The 17,922-nt window shown below is 46.1% G+C and overlaps 1 protein-coding gene across 2 annotated transcripts in view; it reads left to right on the top strand.

Annotated features, from left to right (window-relative positions):
* fez1 (fasciculation and elongation protein zeta 1 (zygin I)) overlaps nucleotides 1–17,922 on the top strand; it is a 78,411-nt gene that overhangs the window by 1,586 nt on the left and 58,903 nt on the right. The gene's annotated exons all lie outside the window — the stretch shown is intronic.

Raw genomic sequence — 17,922 nt, 5'->3', positions numbered from 1 at the left:
GCTATTATTATTGTTATTCCCAGTGTTCCTCTAATAAGGGCAGAAGCCAGTGACATATGCTTTAAGGAGGACAGATTCTGTATATCCGGACTCAACAGTGGGGAAGCATTCCTCAATGAAAGGGCAGTGTTATCACATGATGATAGCACACAGCTCACCCTGGATGTGTCCCACTTTCACTGACATTGGGAAAGCATTGCTGTCAATTTGAAGCAGGCTGTCCTTTGTCATGTCCCCCAATTAGTGGGAAATAGAAGTGTAGCTCCCTTGATGCCTCTGTGGGTAAGAGCATTAGTCGGTATAGCACTGAGCCACAACAAGCAGGACGATGTCTGGTGCTATCTCCAGGTATGTTGAATTGGCTGGGTTCACCTGGTGCTGTATTGAGGGGGCAGCAGTTAACCCCGGTGCTTGTGGGTAAGAAAGCTCAATATTAACTCTTCTTCTGATCATTATCCAACAATCTGGAAGGTGTGTGTGTGTGTGTGCGCAGTCATGTGAGTGTATTTGCCATGAGCTCATATATTATAAGAATAAGGTCAGACTCTACTTTGTGTTAATAGAATTCAAGCCGGTGAAGTCAAAACCAACACACAAAGCTGTTCTTTACTAAGAGAGTTTATTCACTTTGTTCAGTCTCATAGCTTCCCCTCCCCCATCCCATCCAGTGTCCCAGCTATTCCCTATTTATAACTGTTCACTCCTGACTAGGAATCGAACCCAGGCTGAGGCAGTAAGAACATCGAATCCTAACTGCTAGACCACCAGGGACTATTATCCCCTATTTATATGTGCTCAAAGTACTTAATTAAATAATGCCCTTCACCTGTTTATCCTAACAATAGAATTAACATACTATTAACACTGTGATGCCACCTACAGTCAAATTGCCTAGGGTTACCTGTGCATTATGGTCACTAGGAAGGGCCGCCACCAGACGAAGAATGGTAACAGAGTACCTTGAGGAGAGAAAAGAATGGAGGAAACATAAATGGTCAGGGGATCAAATTAGTAGTAAATTGGTGATGGTGTTGGAGTGCAGAGTAGTCTCGTAGTCAGTGATGTTAAGACAGGATTACTTCAGGAAATTTTGGAATGTGATCTGGGACCTTTGTCAGCTGCAATCAAATTGAAAATGGCAGAGCAGTGAGAAACCTTTACACAAGATCAATACAATTGTTATATGGAAGTTCTTGCCAGTGCAATAAGTGGTCTAAAGCTTCCTGAACTAATCGAGCATTAATGTCACTTCAAACAAAAATGTATCCAATTGCCTGCCTGCTATGTATCTGTGAACCAGCATGGCCCAGTGGGTAGCACTCTTTCCTTTAAGTCAGAAGATAAAGAATTCTACATCAGGGCTTCAACACATTAGGCGTATCTTCCATTGAAGGAGTGCTGCATGATCAGAGATGCTGTACTTTAAATGAGGCATAAAATAGGTCACATCTCTTTGAGTAGTTCAGCAAAGATCCTGTAACTATTTAAAGAGCAGTGCATTAATTGGTATCTTGGCGAACACTTCTCTCTGAATGTAGAAAACCTGCTGCAGTTAACTATCCAACAACAGTCCAAAAGTAAATTGTGATGTAAAAAGTGATTTGAGAAATCTCAGTGTGATAGATAATTATGTCGATGGTGGTAACATTGCCTGGGGGTTTCTGCTCCTCCAGTCACCAGTCCATGTTTTCCAGCCCATTTGCTATAAATCACGGGCTGCTGATAGCAAACATGATAAACCTTGGTTAGTATCTCTTATTGTTCAGCCATCCACCTATATATGGGGTTTCTTTTAATGGGGGCAATTTTAGCCTAACCCGCTTGTCAGGAAGCTGATGGGTTCACCTCCAATGCCAGTTTTGCGCCACACTCAATTCTGCTGTGCATTGAAGTCAATGTTGAGTAATACTGAGCAGGTACAATAGTGCCGTTCCACCCCATCTTATGGGTTAGTCACATGGCAAGTTAGGTTAAAATTATCCTAATTGTTCAGTTGGTAACTGAAGTGATGTAGAACGACCCCGATAAGGAATGTCCCAGATTTGACCGATAATTCATTATGTTAGTTGATATCAACCAGTGATTATCTGTGTTCCCTCAGCAAAGTGAACTGAAGTGAAACTGGGGCCACATCTATCCGCTCATAAAAAGATCCCATAACACTATTTCAGGAAAGAGTAGAGGAGTTCTCCCTGGTATCCTGGTCAATATTTATCCCTCATAAAAATAGATAATCTGGTCTTTAACACAATGCTGTTTGTGGGAGCTTGCTGCCCTCAAATTGGCTGCCATACCATTTACATTACAACAGTGACTACACTTGGAAAAGTGGCTGTAAAGCACCTTGGCACAACCTGAGGTCAAGCCTTTCCTCTTTATCTTGCACCGAGAAACACAGAACTGTCTCCATGAAGGCTGCTTGCATATATTATTTGGAATAACACAAGTTGGAGTTTGTTTCAAGGAGCTTACACATCTTGGTATTTGCGTGAGATTGACTAGACAGCCAAGCTTTGCCCTGTATGATTTATGATGTTATTTCAACACTCTGAGCCCACATCCCATCTGTGCCTTATCTTGTGTGGAGCACATTGCTGTATGTGTTTGATTCTCTATAGTTGGGATATAAGGATTTATTTTAGTGATTGTGAACCTCACCCAATGGGAATTTAAGTTTATGAATGGCACAATGGTGTTGTCCTCCTATCTACCCCTGTGTTGATATCCCCCCACACAGTGCAGAATCCCTGAATTTATTCATTAAACAAATTACTGACTGCAGGCAGCAATTTTGAAATGTGGTGCAGTCCACACTGTTTTTAAGAATCACCTTGAACCCTATTGGAACAAACAATTCACCTGACTGTTCTTTCATGGGATGTGGATGTTGCTGGCAGCATTTACTGCCCATCCCTAATTGCCCTTGAGAAGATGGTGGTGAGCTGCCTTCTTGAACCGCTGCAGTTCTTGTAGTGTAGGTACACCCACAGTGTTGTTAGGAAGGGAGTTCCAGGATTTTGACCCAGATCGGTGAAGGAACAGTGATATATTTCCAAGTAAGGATAGTGAGTGGCTTGGAGGGAAACTTCCAGGTGATCGTGTTTCCAAGTGTCTGCTGCTCTTGTCCTTCTAGACGGTAGTGTTGTGGGTTTGGATGGTGCTGTCTAAGGAGCCTTGGTGAGTTGCTGCAGTGCATCTTGTAGATAGTACACACTGCTGCCACTGTGCATCGGTAGTGGAGGAAGTGAATGTTGTGGATTGGATGCCAATCAAGTGGGAAGCTTTGTCCTGGATGGCGTCAAGCTTCTTGAGTGTTGTGGGAGCTGTACTCGTCCAGGCCAGTGAACAGTATTCCATCACACTCGTGACTTGTGCCTTGTACATGGTGGACAGGCTTTGGAGAGTCAGGAAGTGAGTAACTTACTGCAGGATTCCTAATCTCTGACCTGCTCTTGTAGCCACAGTATTGATATAGCTAGTCCAGTTCAGTTTCTGGTCAATGGTAACCCCCAGGATGTTGATAGTGGGGGATTCAGTGATGGTAATGCCATTGAATGTCAAGGAGCGTGATGATTAGACACTCTCTTGTTGGTGATGTTCATTGCCTGGCACTTGTGTCACGCGAATTTTATTTGCCACTTGTCAGCCCAAGCCTGGATATTGTCCAGGTCTTGCTGCATTTGGACATGGACTGCTTCAGTATCTGAGGAGTCACGAATGGTGCTGAACATTGTGCAATCATCAGCGAACATCCCCACTTCTGATCTTATGATGGAGGGAAGGTCATTGATGAAGCAGCTGAAGATAGTTAGGCTGTTTGGGATGGTTCGGATCTATCCTTTTGTTGACTTCACTCAACACTGCATTGACTCTTTCCTGTGCTAGTTCAATGCCAGATCATCCGTCTGGTTTTACCCCTTTTAGATTTTTTTTTAGCAGTTTGATACAACTGAGTAGCTTGCTATGCCATTTCAGAGGGAAGTTAAGAGTCAACCATATTGCTGTGGATCTGGCAATGGGTTCATGGTCATCATTAGACTTTAATTCTAGATTTTTATTGAATTCAAATTCCACCATCTGCTGTCATGGGATTGGAACCCAGGCCCCCAGGGCATTACCCTGGGTCTCCGGAATGCTAGTCCAGTGACAATGCCACTACGCCACCACCTCCCCTCCACTGCTAGAGTCTTTGCCCACTCATCCGTGTCTATCACGACAGCAAGTTTTGAACCCTTCACAGCACAACTTGTATTTGTGTAACATCTATAACATAGTCAAGTGTTATCACAGCATTATCAGATCAAATTTAACACCAAGTTACATAATGAAGCATTAAGACAGACGATAAAAACTTGATTAAAGAGGTAGGTTTTTGAAGAGTGTCTTAAAGAAGAGATAAAGGTAGAGAAGTTTAGAGTGGGAATTTTAGAGCTTAGGGCTGAAACATCTGAAGGCATGGCCACTGGTGGTAAGGAGAAGAAAAGCAGGGATGGGTAAGAAGGCAGCTAGACATCACAAAGTTCTTGGAGAATTGTGGGACTGGACGAGGTTACAGCAATATAAAGGGGTGAAGCCATGGAGGGATTTGAGTCTATTCGATTTTCAGAAAGAGATTTAATAAGATCATAAGATCATAAGACATAGGAGCAGAAATTAGGCCAATCGGCCCATCGAGTCTGCTCCGCCATTCAGTCATGGCTGATAAGTTTCTCAACCCTATTCTCCCGCCTTCTCCCCGTAATAATAATAATAAGAACATGGGAAAGAATAATGGAAGGACACAAGTTAAAGGCAATGTGTACATCGTATGTACATCCAAAGGATATGCTCCATATTTTATAGTCAGGAATTATCAATCATTGGGTAAGTTGGAGTGTGAATAAAGTGGTAAAACACATCCCTTTCACTGTTGTTAGGGTGATGGATTACAGACAGCTATTCCTAAGGTTTTATACATTATGATTTTTAGTCCTAAACAATATTTTACCCTCAACCAACATCACTAAAAATGACTAACTTGTTTTTACACATTGTGGGGCCTGTCTGTGTGGGAATAGGCTGGAGTGTCACCTACATTACAGTTAAGTTCTGCCGAAGGGTTATGAGGACTCGAAACCTCGACTCTTTTCTTCTCCACCGATGCTGCCAGACCGGCTGAGTTTTTCCAGGTAATTCTGTTTTTGACCTACATTACAGTGGTGACTATGCTTCGGAAGTATTTTATCAGCTGTGAAGTGCTTTGAGGTGTTCTGATGTCATTAAAGGTGCTCTGTAAATGCAAGCTCATTCTTTCTCAAGGGGTTGTGGTCTTGACTAAATCTTATTCACACCAGCTTTGATAGCTAGTCTCAACCAATCGCCCTGTCCTAACCATGATGTCAATACAATGTGAAAGGCCCTCTGTAAATACAAGTCTTTTACAATTTCTGTGACTCATCAGAGTGAGTGAATTGAGTGTTTCTGCATGCAGAGCTTGATCCTTCCTCACCTAACATCTGCATAGTGAGACTGACAAACAAACAGGAGTGGGGACCGTGGCTGCTGTTCTCTCCCATATCCCTGACGACACTGAAGCAATTTCTCATGCTCCTTTTGCCACCTCAGCTAATATAAGCTCATTTTGCTTCAGAATTTGGGCCCTCCACCAGTATTATTTTCAAAGCAACAGAGTTGCTCATATGTTTGCTAGGAGTGGGATAATGTACGAAAGATGAATAGTTAACACTTTAATTTGGGACATGATGCTGGAGATTACATGGGATATGCACCTGTCTACTCCATTGTGCAGCTTGGAACAGCTCTTATTTGGTTCACTTATTGCCCATCTAGCTGTAGCCAAAGCAGCTCCTCCTGCCCACACACCATTGGCCTTGGACCCCCTTCCTCTCCCTCCCCAACATGCTTCCAGTTGGCGGCACCATCCAAAGATGTAGCATCAGCTATCACGTGTGCTGACAATACCCGGCATGCAGTAAATACCACACTCAAGGATAGCTAAGTGTAGCAATAATAAGGGATTTAGTTACAAGAAAGCTAATTAGACAGAAGGAGAAAACTGTAGCAAGAACTTCAGCATACAACACATGACACACAATACATAAACTGATCCAAAACAGTAAGAACCCAGAATGTCTGCGTTTCTTTTCAGTAGCTGTTGTCTGAGGTGCTGATGAAGCATTAAACGGGCCTTGACATAGAGTTGCCAACCCTCCAGGATTTGCCTGGAGTCTCCAAGGAATTGCAGATCAATCTCCAGGACACTGCTGTGTGCGACTCTGGAGAAAAATCATCAGGACATTAAAAGAGATTTTTTTTTTTTTCATTTTCTTTGAACATTTCTCTTTGCCAGATATAAAAATATTGAAAATGGCAGGGGGGATGGGGGAGGTGGGGTGGGGGGGGGGCAGAAGCTGTTTGGCTGACAGTCAAGTATCATCCAATTGGTTAATGAGTCTTTTTGTTTTCCAATTGGCGTAGGAAGGCAGTGTGTCACAAGGATAGATGTGTTGGCCGATGAATGGTTAGAGTGTGGAGGCAAGTCATGTGATGAAACCTCCATTTAATCACAGTTGGCAACCCTACCTTGGCACCATGCAGTATACCATAGCCAACCCCCATGGAATAGACAGGCAGAAGCAGGGAGCTGAGGACCCAACCACTACTGTTCATTTGCTGTTTCACTTTGACACTGTAGCTATCTCATTTAGTGATTGAATGATTCTTCTCAATTCTCCGGCGATTAAGATGTTTAGCCATTTTGAACACTTAAGTAAATAACGTGTGCACACCAGTCTCCATGTAATACAAAAGCAAAATACTGCAGATGCTGGAAATCTGAAATAAAAACACAAAATGTTGGAAAGGCAGCATCTATGGAGAGAGAGAACCAGAGTTGACATTTCGAGTGGACGACCTTTCATCAGTCTCCATCAGATTTGTTTGCTTTTCAAACCAGGAGGGGGAGGGGGAGGGGGGGATTTTCCCCCTCAGTCCCACCTGAAGTTAGGGAAATAGGGCAGTGAAATGTATTGCTGCCTCTTTTCTCCCACTGGGGATTTCTTAATCTTTTCCCACAGCAGCATTACCCCAATAGTTCCCTGCCCGTCACATACCAATGTTGGTTTGGGGAGGTAAGGTCCTTGCCGCTGATTCTGCTTATTGTAGCTTCTTTGAGCTGCCACATGTAAGGTTACTTGAAGGCTGCCCCAGACAGTGGCGGCAATTGTCCTGAGGTATCACCATGGAGTCAGTGACCCATGTAGTAGCCTTGTCTCTCTCCAGCTGGTCCCACTCCACCTGTTGGATATCCCAGTCTCAGTCGAAGCCTTCGCAGGTGCATAAAACCTAATCTGTGGGGCATTTCTGTTCCTTAAAGGTGTCTTGCTGGATCTCATGGCATTGTGGTAATGTCCTTGGGCGATACCTGATCAGCACTCATTATACAGCTCTCCCCATTTCCAATGACATCAGTGGGGAGAGATATATAATTGAACTCACATTACCCGTTTTCTACTATTGCCTAAAGTCATATCCCCCTCCATTGTTCTCCTGGGGACCACCTATCATTCCCTAGAATGAAGCTATTATACTCTGACTGATAGATATATGAAGGAGCCAGGCCGCTCTCTCATGGACGTGTCTCTCATAGAAAGTATAGATATTCTCTGGATAGTTTCTTTCCAGTCACAACATCGTGAGGAATCTGTTGAAGCCAATTTTGAAAAGACAATTAGTAATTACCTCAGAACATCCCAAAGTGAACCAGCCTATTAAGCACTTTGGAAGTGTCACCACTGATGTATAGCAATGTAGGGATACACAATTTGTGCACAGTGAAATCTAAAATGCAACAGTGAGATTGCTCAAAGCCCAATTATTGCTAGGAATTACCCTGGGATTCTCCCAATCATAAACCATGACTTCTACAAATGATCAGCACAAACCCTGTTTGTCTTTGACTGAAGTCAGGTAAAAAAAACATGTAGTTTGCCTTACTGAGGCACAGTAATACACTACTTTTGTTGTCTCAGCACAGATCAGGGACAGAAGCTGGAACTTCCCCTGGAATGTATGACTCAATGTCAAGACATGGGGCAGCATTTTCCCGTGGGCGAGCGGGGGTCGGGCTGCTTGTTAATGTTGTGAGAATTGGTTGGTCGTGGAAAGAGAATGAAAGTAAGTCATGTCTCACCCACCAAACTGCTTCCACTTTCCATCTTACAGCAGGCAGGGGAAACAATAATTAAAAGTCCTGCCAAATCAGGCGGCTGCTTCATTGATGTGGGACTTTGGGGTTATGTCTTGCTAGCCTTGTGCAAGTTGTTATAATTACTTTGTGTTGGAGCGTAGTTACTGGCACCTTACTGAGATTCCCCCATCTGACACATCTGATATTTGGAAGAGAAGTAGAAAGAAAAGAAAGACTTACATTTATATAGCGCCTTTTGTGACCATAGGACATCCTAAAGTGCTTTACAACCAATCAAGCACTTTTACAGTGTTGCCACTGTTGTAATGTGGGAATGGTGGCAGCCAATTTTGCACATGACAAACTCCCACAGACAGCACTGACGTAAATGACCAGATCACCCAGTTTAATGATGCTAGTGATGTTAAATATTGGCTAGGGCACCGGGGAGATCTTCCCTGCATGCCCAGCAGTGTAATGGGATCTTTTACGTCCATTTGATGGGCACCGGTTTAACTTCTTATCCGAAAGATGGCACCGTCAACAGTGTGGCATCCCCTCAGCAATGCATTTGATGTAGTCTACTTGGACTTCAGCAAAGCTTTTGATAAGGTCCCGCATGGGAGACTGATAACGAAGGTGGGAGACTGATAACGAAGGTAAGAGTCCATGGGATCCAAGGCAATTTGGCAAATTGGACCCAGAATTGGCTGAGTGGCAGGAAGCAGAGGGTGATGGTCGAGGGGTGTTGTTGTGACTGGATGCCTGTGTTCAGTGGGGTTCCACAGGGATCAGTGTTGGGTCCCTTGCTGTTTGTGGTATGTATAAATGATTTAGACTTGAATGTAGGAGGGTTGATCAGTAAGTTCGCGGATGACATGAAAATTGGTGGGGTGGTAAATAGTGAGGAGGATAGCCTCAGATTAAAAGAGGACATAGACGGGCTGGTCAGATGGGCTGATCAGTGGCAAATGGAATTTAATCCGGATACGTGTGAGGTGATGCATTTGGGCAGGACAAACAAGGCACGGGAATATACGATGAATGGTAGGACCCTGGGAAGTACCAAGGATCAGAGGGACCTTGGTGTGCATGTCCACTGGTCTCTTAAAACAGCGGGACAGGTAGATAAGGTGGTTAAGAGGGCATATGGGATACTTGCCTTTATTAGCTGAGCCATAGAATATAAGAGCAGGGAGGTTATGCTGCAACTGTATAAAACTCTGGTTAGGCCACAGCTAGAGTATTGAGTGTAGTTCTGGAATCCACATTATAGGAAGGATGTGATTGCACTAGAGAGAGTGCAGAGGAGATTTACCAGGATGTTGCCTGGACTGGAGAGTTTTAGTTATGAGGAGAGATTGGATAGACTGGGGTTATTTTCCCTGGAGCAGAGGAGATTGAGGGGGTACATGATTGAGGTGTATAAAATTATGAGGGGCATAAATAGGGTAGACAGGAAGGAACTTTTCCCCTTGGTGGAGGGATCAATAACCAGGGAGCATAGATTTAAGGTAAGGGGCAGGAGGTTTAGAGGGGATGTGAGGAAGAATTTTTTTCCCCCAGAGAGTGGTGGGAATCTGGAACTCACTGCCTGAAAGGGTGGTAGAGGCAGAAACTCTCATAACATTTAATAAGTATTTGGATGTGCACTTGCAATCTCATGGCATACAAGGCTATGGGTCTAGTGCTGGAAAATAGGATTAGAATAGTTAGGTACTTGTTTGACCAGCGTAGACTCGATGGGCCGAAGGGCCTTTTTCTGTGCTGTAGATCTCTATGACTCTGACTGTATGAGTACTGCCCTTACGTGCCAGCCTAGATTATGTGCTTATATCTTTGGAGTGGGACTTGAACACATGGTCCTCTGACTTGGAAGTCAGAGTGCGACCAACTGAATCTAGATTGATATGAGGAGGCACAGGCATTGTGCTTGGCTCACCTCCCAGCACGGCTTAAGTGTATTTGCAGACAGCAGTGAACACGCTTTGCTTTAGTAAAGGATTGCGTGGAGACTAATTCATGAGCTTCAACAGCAGAGCTTAGCACATGAATCCTGACTAGCTGTAATTGTAATTACTTCCTTAGAAGTATCCTGATTACAGTGTGCTGTGTTTCAATGGAATTGCTGGAAAGAAGGCATTTGCAGTCAGAAACCAGTTAATCCTATTTAGCCACATCCACCAAAAATGCACTAACCATTTCTGCTATTGCTAGGACACCGAGATCCGATATGGGACTGCATCATCCTTTACCTGCAGATCCATACTGCCGCTTAAGTTTCGTTTACCCTTTGCTTCTGTCCATCATGTTTTAAAGCTCTGCCCCTTCAGTCTTGGCATGGGTTGAGATGACTTATTGAGGCTCTCGTGTCTTTCAGGAATTTGTCACCCCATAGTGATACTCCCCTTTAATTGGGCCCATCCCTTTTAACTTTCACTTGCACACAATTTTCCACTCCTACCGCTTGGGGGTAAATTTGAGTCAAAATACGATGCAGAGAACATCCATGTTATTTATGGGCAAGAAGGTTGGTTCATCTGTCAGAATATAGTAGCTTCATTCTCCGATGATTGAATTGCTGGTCACTGGGAGGGCAGGGAATGTAATATTGACCTTGTGCGATAGTGTAACATGTGTAAAATTGGATCAGCTACCCGTCATACACCTTTCCTGATTTTCAAAGATCAGGGGAGATGGACAACGAGTAGCTGAATTAGTGTTGCCTGGTCTGCATCAATACCCAAATTCTAAGTTACCCCCAAATTTCCTACTCCTATCTGAAACTCCAACCGAAGCCAAGAGAATGAATGAAGAATTAGAGTAGTTCCACCTGATTGAGATCCCCCACCAAAGTCTTTCCACCATAAGGCACAAGACAGGAATGTGATGGAATACTCCCTACTTGCCTGGATGAGTGCAACTCCCATAACACTGAAGAAGCTTGACACCATCCAGAACAAAGCAGCCCACATGACTGGCATCTGATCCAGCACCTTCAACATCCACTCTCTCCACCACCAATGCACAGTGGAAGCAATCTATACCATATACAAAAAGCACTGCAGCAACTCACCAAGGCTCCTTAGACAGCACCTTCCTAACCCGCGACCCCTACCACCTAGAAGGACAAGGGCAGCAGATGACTGGGAACACCAACACCTGCAAGTTCCCCTCCAAGCCACTCACCATCCTAACTTGGACAATATCGCCATTCCTTTACTGTCACTGGGTCAAAATCCTGGAACTCCTTTCCTAACAGCACTGTGGGTGTACTGACACAACACAGACTGCTGCAGCCCAAGAAGGCAGCTCACCATCACCTTCTCAAGGGCATTTAGGGATGGGCAACAAATATTTGCTTTGCCAGCAATGCCCTCATCCTGCAAAAGAAAATAAAAAGGACTGCTGTATCTCATCAATGGGCCACATGCCTTGTAAACTGCTGGTTCAGTGCTGTCCAGTCACAGAGCAGGGAGAGAGGCATGTGCCCCACCTATTGTATTTCATACCTTAGGACCGATTATTAACAGCAAACTCTGAGCACATGCTCAATATATTCCCCTGACACAACAACACAATCCTCGAGCCATTGATGTTAAATGGCTTAAATTTATATTCGCCATGCCCTAGGTTAGAATAACTGCAACATTTTCCTGGAGTATTAATGAGGCCTGCAAGGCACACTGAGACATATATCTCTGCTGGGTGGAGCACATGGAGGTAAATCTGGCAGAACAGTCATCCAGGTCCCCTCTATCTGCTGTGTCCAGTGAAAAAGACATCTCATCCTCTCTTCTCTCTGCCAAATCTCTATTAGTTATCAATTTATTTTCTTTGTACTTGTACCTGCCCCTGTTGATATAGGAATTCCTGTTGATAACAAAGTACTTTGTGCTCCTTGCTGTGACAATCATTTTTAATGAATCTAATGGATGTAAGGCTTTGAAATTGCATTATGGCAAACATCAGTGACAAACACTTAGTGCATGAAGTTCCTTTGGCTATTGTTTTAATGGATTGGTTCGATGAGTAAACATTGCCATTAAAGTAGCAGACAGAGGAACTGCATCTGAATGCAATAATTGCTAACCTTTATCAAACCTCATTTAAAAGCCTGAAATATCTGCTGACGCACTGTTTCCACAGCCTCCTGATAACTGTTCCAAATTACCATCCACAGGTCAGCAAGCTGTTCAGCATAAACTTGTCTTGTATTCTCTAGATTGAAGAGTGCTTTAGCCAAAGAGCCAGGAGTTTACATCCCAGGGGTGGGGGTGCGCAAGACCCGATCGGGCGTAAAATAATGCACGATATTTCTGTCGGCGGGCACGTGTGCGAGTTGGCAGCACACCCGTCAACAATTAAGAGGGCGATTAAGCCCATTAATCAATGAATTAAGCAGTACTTTTCAATGCCCGTCCAACCTCACGGCTGGCGGGCGGGCGAATCGGCCAAGCTTTGGGATTTTTGAGGAAACCTCATCCACGGGCGGGATGAGGTTTCCGAGATTAACTTTTAAAAATAAAAATATTTTGGCAGGATTTTTATTATCTGTATGCGCAGGTGAGTGAGCCCTCGGCGTGGAAATCTTTTCTGGGATTTTTGAAATCTTTATTTTTGTTTCTATAAATCTTCAGCTCCCTGTAGCAGCTCCCTGCCTTCTGGGGGCTTCCAGTGGACGCAACCCCCCCCTCCCCTCCCCCCCGCCCTAGCGCATGCGCGAACATCCGCGCTCACACTCCTCCCGCCCCCCACCCCAACCCCGGCAGCGTTGAGGCTCTCAGCGCGCACCGTTAATTCGTGAAATCGCAGTCAGGGCCCAATCGCAGACGGCGGACCGTTTCCCAGCTGATCCCGTACCCCAAAATCTTGGCCGAGGTGTTCAAACGCTAAAAGGATTTGATTGGGTAGATGGAGAGAAAGTGTTTTCTCTGGTGGGAAAATCAAGAATGAGAGGGGATCGTCGCATTAAAAATTAGAGCCCCACCATTTAGGAGAAATACCAGGAAGCAATTTTTGACGTAAAGGATTGTAGAAATCCGAAACTCTCCTGTACCACAAGAGGCTGCAGGATGCTTGGTCGTCTGGAGCTTTTATACAGAGATTGACAGATTTTTGCTAGGTAAGGAAATGAAGGGTATGGAGCAAAGGTGGATAAATAGATTTGAGGGAAAGATCAGCCATGGTCGGATGGAATGGTGGAGCTAACTCAAGAGGGGCTGAATGGTCTCCTCCTGGTCCCATCTCCCTATGTTCCTACCTGTGTGCAAGACTCAAGCCTATCCTCACTTTAAAACTGTATGAGGGCAGCTTCTAGCAAGGGTTTAGTTATGAAACCCTGGCTGATTTCTCCCTTACTTACACAGAGGGGCCAAGTTCGACCAGATGTGGTGCCTGAACTGTAGTCCCAGCTAAGTTCAGCTAACTCAGGACACGCTTGGATCAGTCGGTTCAGATCAGTTCTATTTGCTTTTGCCACCTGAACAAGTGGGGGAGCTGATGTGTCAGCCGAATACTTAGGCGCACTTCGAACTAACAACAAGTTGTGGGCATGTAGCCCAGTTTGTAGATGGCTCAACCTTGACTGCAGACTTAAGTGCAGTAAAAATTAAATGGGTTGATTCCATAACTGTAAAGTCCTTGCTGTGCCTGAGTTCTGAATGCCCTTCTCCTGTGAAAGATTCTCATTGCAACAGAGAAACCTTAATTTGAACAAACACACTTCTTGACCCAGCTGAGCCTTAGTTTGGATGGTGGCTGCCAACTGTGGGAAGAATTGGTTTCTTTCATGGCCTCCATCACCCCCATCCCCTGTCCAGAAGATCCCTGGCTGCCTCTTCACAACTCTGTCCGTCTCGGCCACTCTTCCGGTTTCCCTGATTCCAGGGAGCGCCAAGAGTAGGCTGGAAATGGTTCTAGGGGCTGTTGTGGAAGGACTCTGTAGGATCTACTTACCAATTTTACACCGGACAACAAGTAATGTTCTGCACTTGAGGATTGGCTCACCGCTTTAAATGGCCTCCCTTTTTTTTTTGCGTTAGGAGCAATGCTGCTGCATTTTCCGTTACTGCAGCAAAGAGCCCCCACCGTGAGGCTGGGGGCCCTGCAAGGAGCCCACCCTGCATCAACACCGGGAAGGAAAGTATGGAGATCTGACCCCGTCCCTCCCCTGCCAGGAGCAGAGAGCTCTAGCCTGCAGTCAGTCCTGGTGAAGTGAGCCCTGCCCTGCTTTTCCAGCCTCTATACAACACCACCTTAAAAACTGTTTCCTCCTGAACTTCTCCCAGTTCTGCTCAATGAGCTGAAATGCTGGGGCTCGAGTTAACTCCTGAAACAGGAAAGTTAAAATGTTTTTTAAAAAATCAGCCCACGTCAAGGTGGGACTAGGGACAGGCAATCAATCTGCTCCCGGGGAACTGCTTTGAAGTCTTTTCAGACTGCGCACCGTCATTTTATTAAGGTTTTTTTATTTTTAAACTGTTGTTTGGGTTTCCTGGGTGCCACTATCTCCCCACTGGCATCCCTCATCGCCAACCCATCTGTGATCACTGACACACCCATATAAACAGATCCCCAATCACTCCAACATATTGCACAATTACTGACTGCCCATAAACCACTGATGCCTAATCCCCCACTGTCATCACTGACTCCCCCCACATGATCACTGGCTCCCCCCACATGATCACTGACTCCCCCCACATGATCACTGACTCCCTCCACATGATCACTGACTCCCCCACATGATCACCGACTCCCCCACATGATCACTGACTCCCCCCACATGATCACTGACTCCCCCCACATGATCACTGACTACCCCACATGATCACTGACTCCCCTCACATGATCACTGACTCCTCCCACATGATCACTGACTCCTCCCACATGATCTCTGACTCCCCCCACATGATCACTGACTCTCCCTGTGATCGCTGATTCCGCCCCCCCCAGCGATCCCCAACTTCACCCCCACGATCCCTGACACCCTCTTGCGATTCCTGACTCTTTGGCCCGAGATCCCCTGTGATTCGCAGCTCCCCTCCCGTGACCCCCAACTCCCCTCCCGTGACCCCCAACTCCCCTCCTGTGATCTCCAACTCCCCCCCGACAATCACCGACTCCCCCCCCCACAATCACCGACTCTCCCCCCCCACAATCACCGACTCTCCCCCCCCCACAATCACCGACTCTCCCCCCCCCACAATCACCGACTCTCCCCCCCCACAATCACCGACTCTCCCCCCCCACAATCACCGACTCTCCCCCCCCCACAATCACCGACTCTCCCCCCCCCACAATCACCGACTCTCCCCCCCCACAATCACCGACTCTCCCCCCCCACAATCACCGACTCTCTCCCCCCCCACAATCACCGACTCTCCCCCCCCACAATCACCGACTCTCCCCCCCCCACAATCACCGACTCTCCCCCCCAACAATCACTGACTCCCCACCCCGCAATTACCAACTCTCCACCCCGCGATCCCTGACTCCCCCTGCGATCCCCGACTCCCCCTGCGATCCCCGACTCCCCCTGCGATCGCCGACTCCCCCTGCAATCCCCTACTCCTCCTTCCCCCACGCCACGATCACCTTCAGCAATGTCCCCATCACCTATCCCTGATTTACCCGGCAATCACTGACTATCCCCCAATCCCCACTCAATCTTTCCTTTTGCTTCCCAACTTCCGACCACCCTCTGAGCTGTCCTTGATCCTCCACGATCTTCGACCACCTCGGGATCATCCCAGCCTTCATCACCTTGCTCGACTTCCAGCCAACCCCCAGCACCACTGCTTCTATCCCCAATCCCCGCCAAACTCCAGTTCTTCCCGGACTGCAGCCACAGGATTTCCACACCCAACAATCACAGAATCACACAGTACAGAAGAGGCCCTTAGGCCCATCGAGTCTGCACCAACACGTGAGAAACACCCGAGCTACCTACCTAATCCCATTTACCAGCACTTGGCCCATAGCCTTGAATGTTAAGACGTGCCGAGTGCTCATCCAGGTACTTTTTAAAGGATGTGAGGCAACCCGCCTCCACCACCCTCCCAGGCAGCGCATTCCAGACCGTCACCACCCTCTGGGTAAAAAAGTTTTCCTTCACATCCCCGCTATACATCCTATCCCTCACCTTGAACTTATGTCCCCTTGTGACTGACCCTTCAACTAAGGGGAACAGCTGCTCCCTATCCACCCTGTCCATGCCCCTCATAATCTTGTACACCTCGATCAGGTCACCCCTCAGGCTTCTCTGCTCCAACGAAAACAACCCAAGTCAATCCAACCTCTCTTCATAACTTAAATGTTTCATCCCAGGCAACATCCCGGTGAATCTCCTCTGCACCCCCTCCAGTGCAATCACATCCTTCCTATAATGTGGTGACCAGAACTGCACACAGTACTCCAGCTGTGGCCTCACCAAGGTTCTATACAACTCCAACATGATCTCCCTACTTTTGTAATCTATGCCTCGATTGATAAAGGCATGTGTCCCATATGCCTTTTTCACCACCCCACTAACATGCCCCTCCGCCTTCAGAGATCTATGGACACACACGCCAAGGTCCCTTTGTTCCTCAGAACTTCCTAGTGTCATGCTGTTCATTGAATACTTCCTTGTCAAATTACTCCTTCCAAAGTGTATCACCTCACACTTTTCAGGGTTAAATTCCATCTGCCACTTATCTGCCCATTTGACCATCCCATCTATATCTTTCTATAGCCCAAGACACTCAACCTCACTGTTAACCACCTGGCCAATCTTTGTGTCATCCGCAAACTTACTAATCCTGCCCCCCACATAGTCATCTATGTTGTTTATATAAATGATGAATAATAGGGGACCCAGCACAGATCCCTGTGGTACGCCACTGGACACTGGCTTCCAGTCACTAAAGCATCCTTCTGTCATCACCCTCTGTCTCCCACAACTAAACCAATTTTGAATCCACCTTATCAAATTACCCTGTATCCCATGTGCATTTGCCTTCTTTATAAGTCTCCCTTGTGGGACCTTGTCAAAGACTTTGCTGAAATCCATATAAACTACATCAACTGCACTACCCTCATCTACACGCCTGGTCACCTCCTCAAAATATCAATCAAATTTGTTAGGCATGACCTGCCTCTGACAAAGCCATGCTGACTATCCCTGATCAAACCTTGCCTCTCCAAGTGGAGATAGATTATCTCCTTCAGAATTTTCTCCAATAGTTTCCCTATCACTGACGTGAGACTCACTGGCCTGTAGTTCCCTGGCTTCTCTCTACAACCCTTCTTAAATAGCGGAACCATATTAGCTGTTCTCCAGTCCTCTGGCACCACCCCCGTGGCCAGAGAGGAATTAAAAATTTCGGTCAGAGTCCCTGCGATCTCCTCCCTTGCCTCCCTCATCAGTCTGGGACACAAATCATCTGGACCTGGAGATTTGTCCACTTTTAAGCCTGTCAATACCTCCAATATCTTGTCACTCCCTATATCAATTTGCTTAATAACCTCGCAGTCTCTCTTCCCGAGTTCGATACCTTCATCCTCATTCTCTTGGGTGAAGACGGATGTGAAGTATTCATTCAGCACTCTAGCAATGTCCTCTGGCTGCACCTATAGATTGTCCCCTTTGTCCCTAATGGGCCCTACTCTTTCCCTGGTTATCCTCTTCCCGTTGATATACTTATAGAATATCTTGGGATTTTCCCTACTCAGTCATGCCTGTCAATCAG

Source organism: Cetorhinus maximus, chromosome 2, assembly GCF_964194155.1.
Source record: "Cetorhinus maximus chromosome 2, sCetMax3.hap1.1, whole genome shotgun sequence".
Lineage (NCBI taxonomy): Eukaryota > Metazoa > Chordata > Chondrichthyes > Lamniformes > Cetorhinidae > Cetorhinus > Cetorhinus maximus.
Note: the sequence above shows the minus strand (reverse complement) of the source record. Positions and strands in the feature narration are given on the sequence as shown.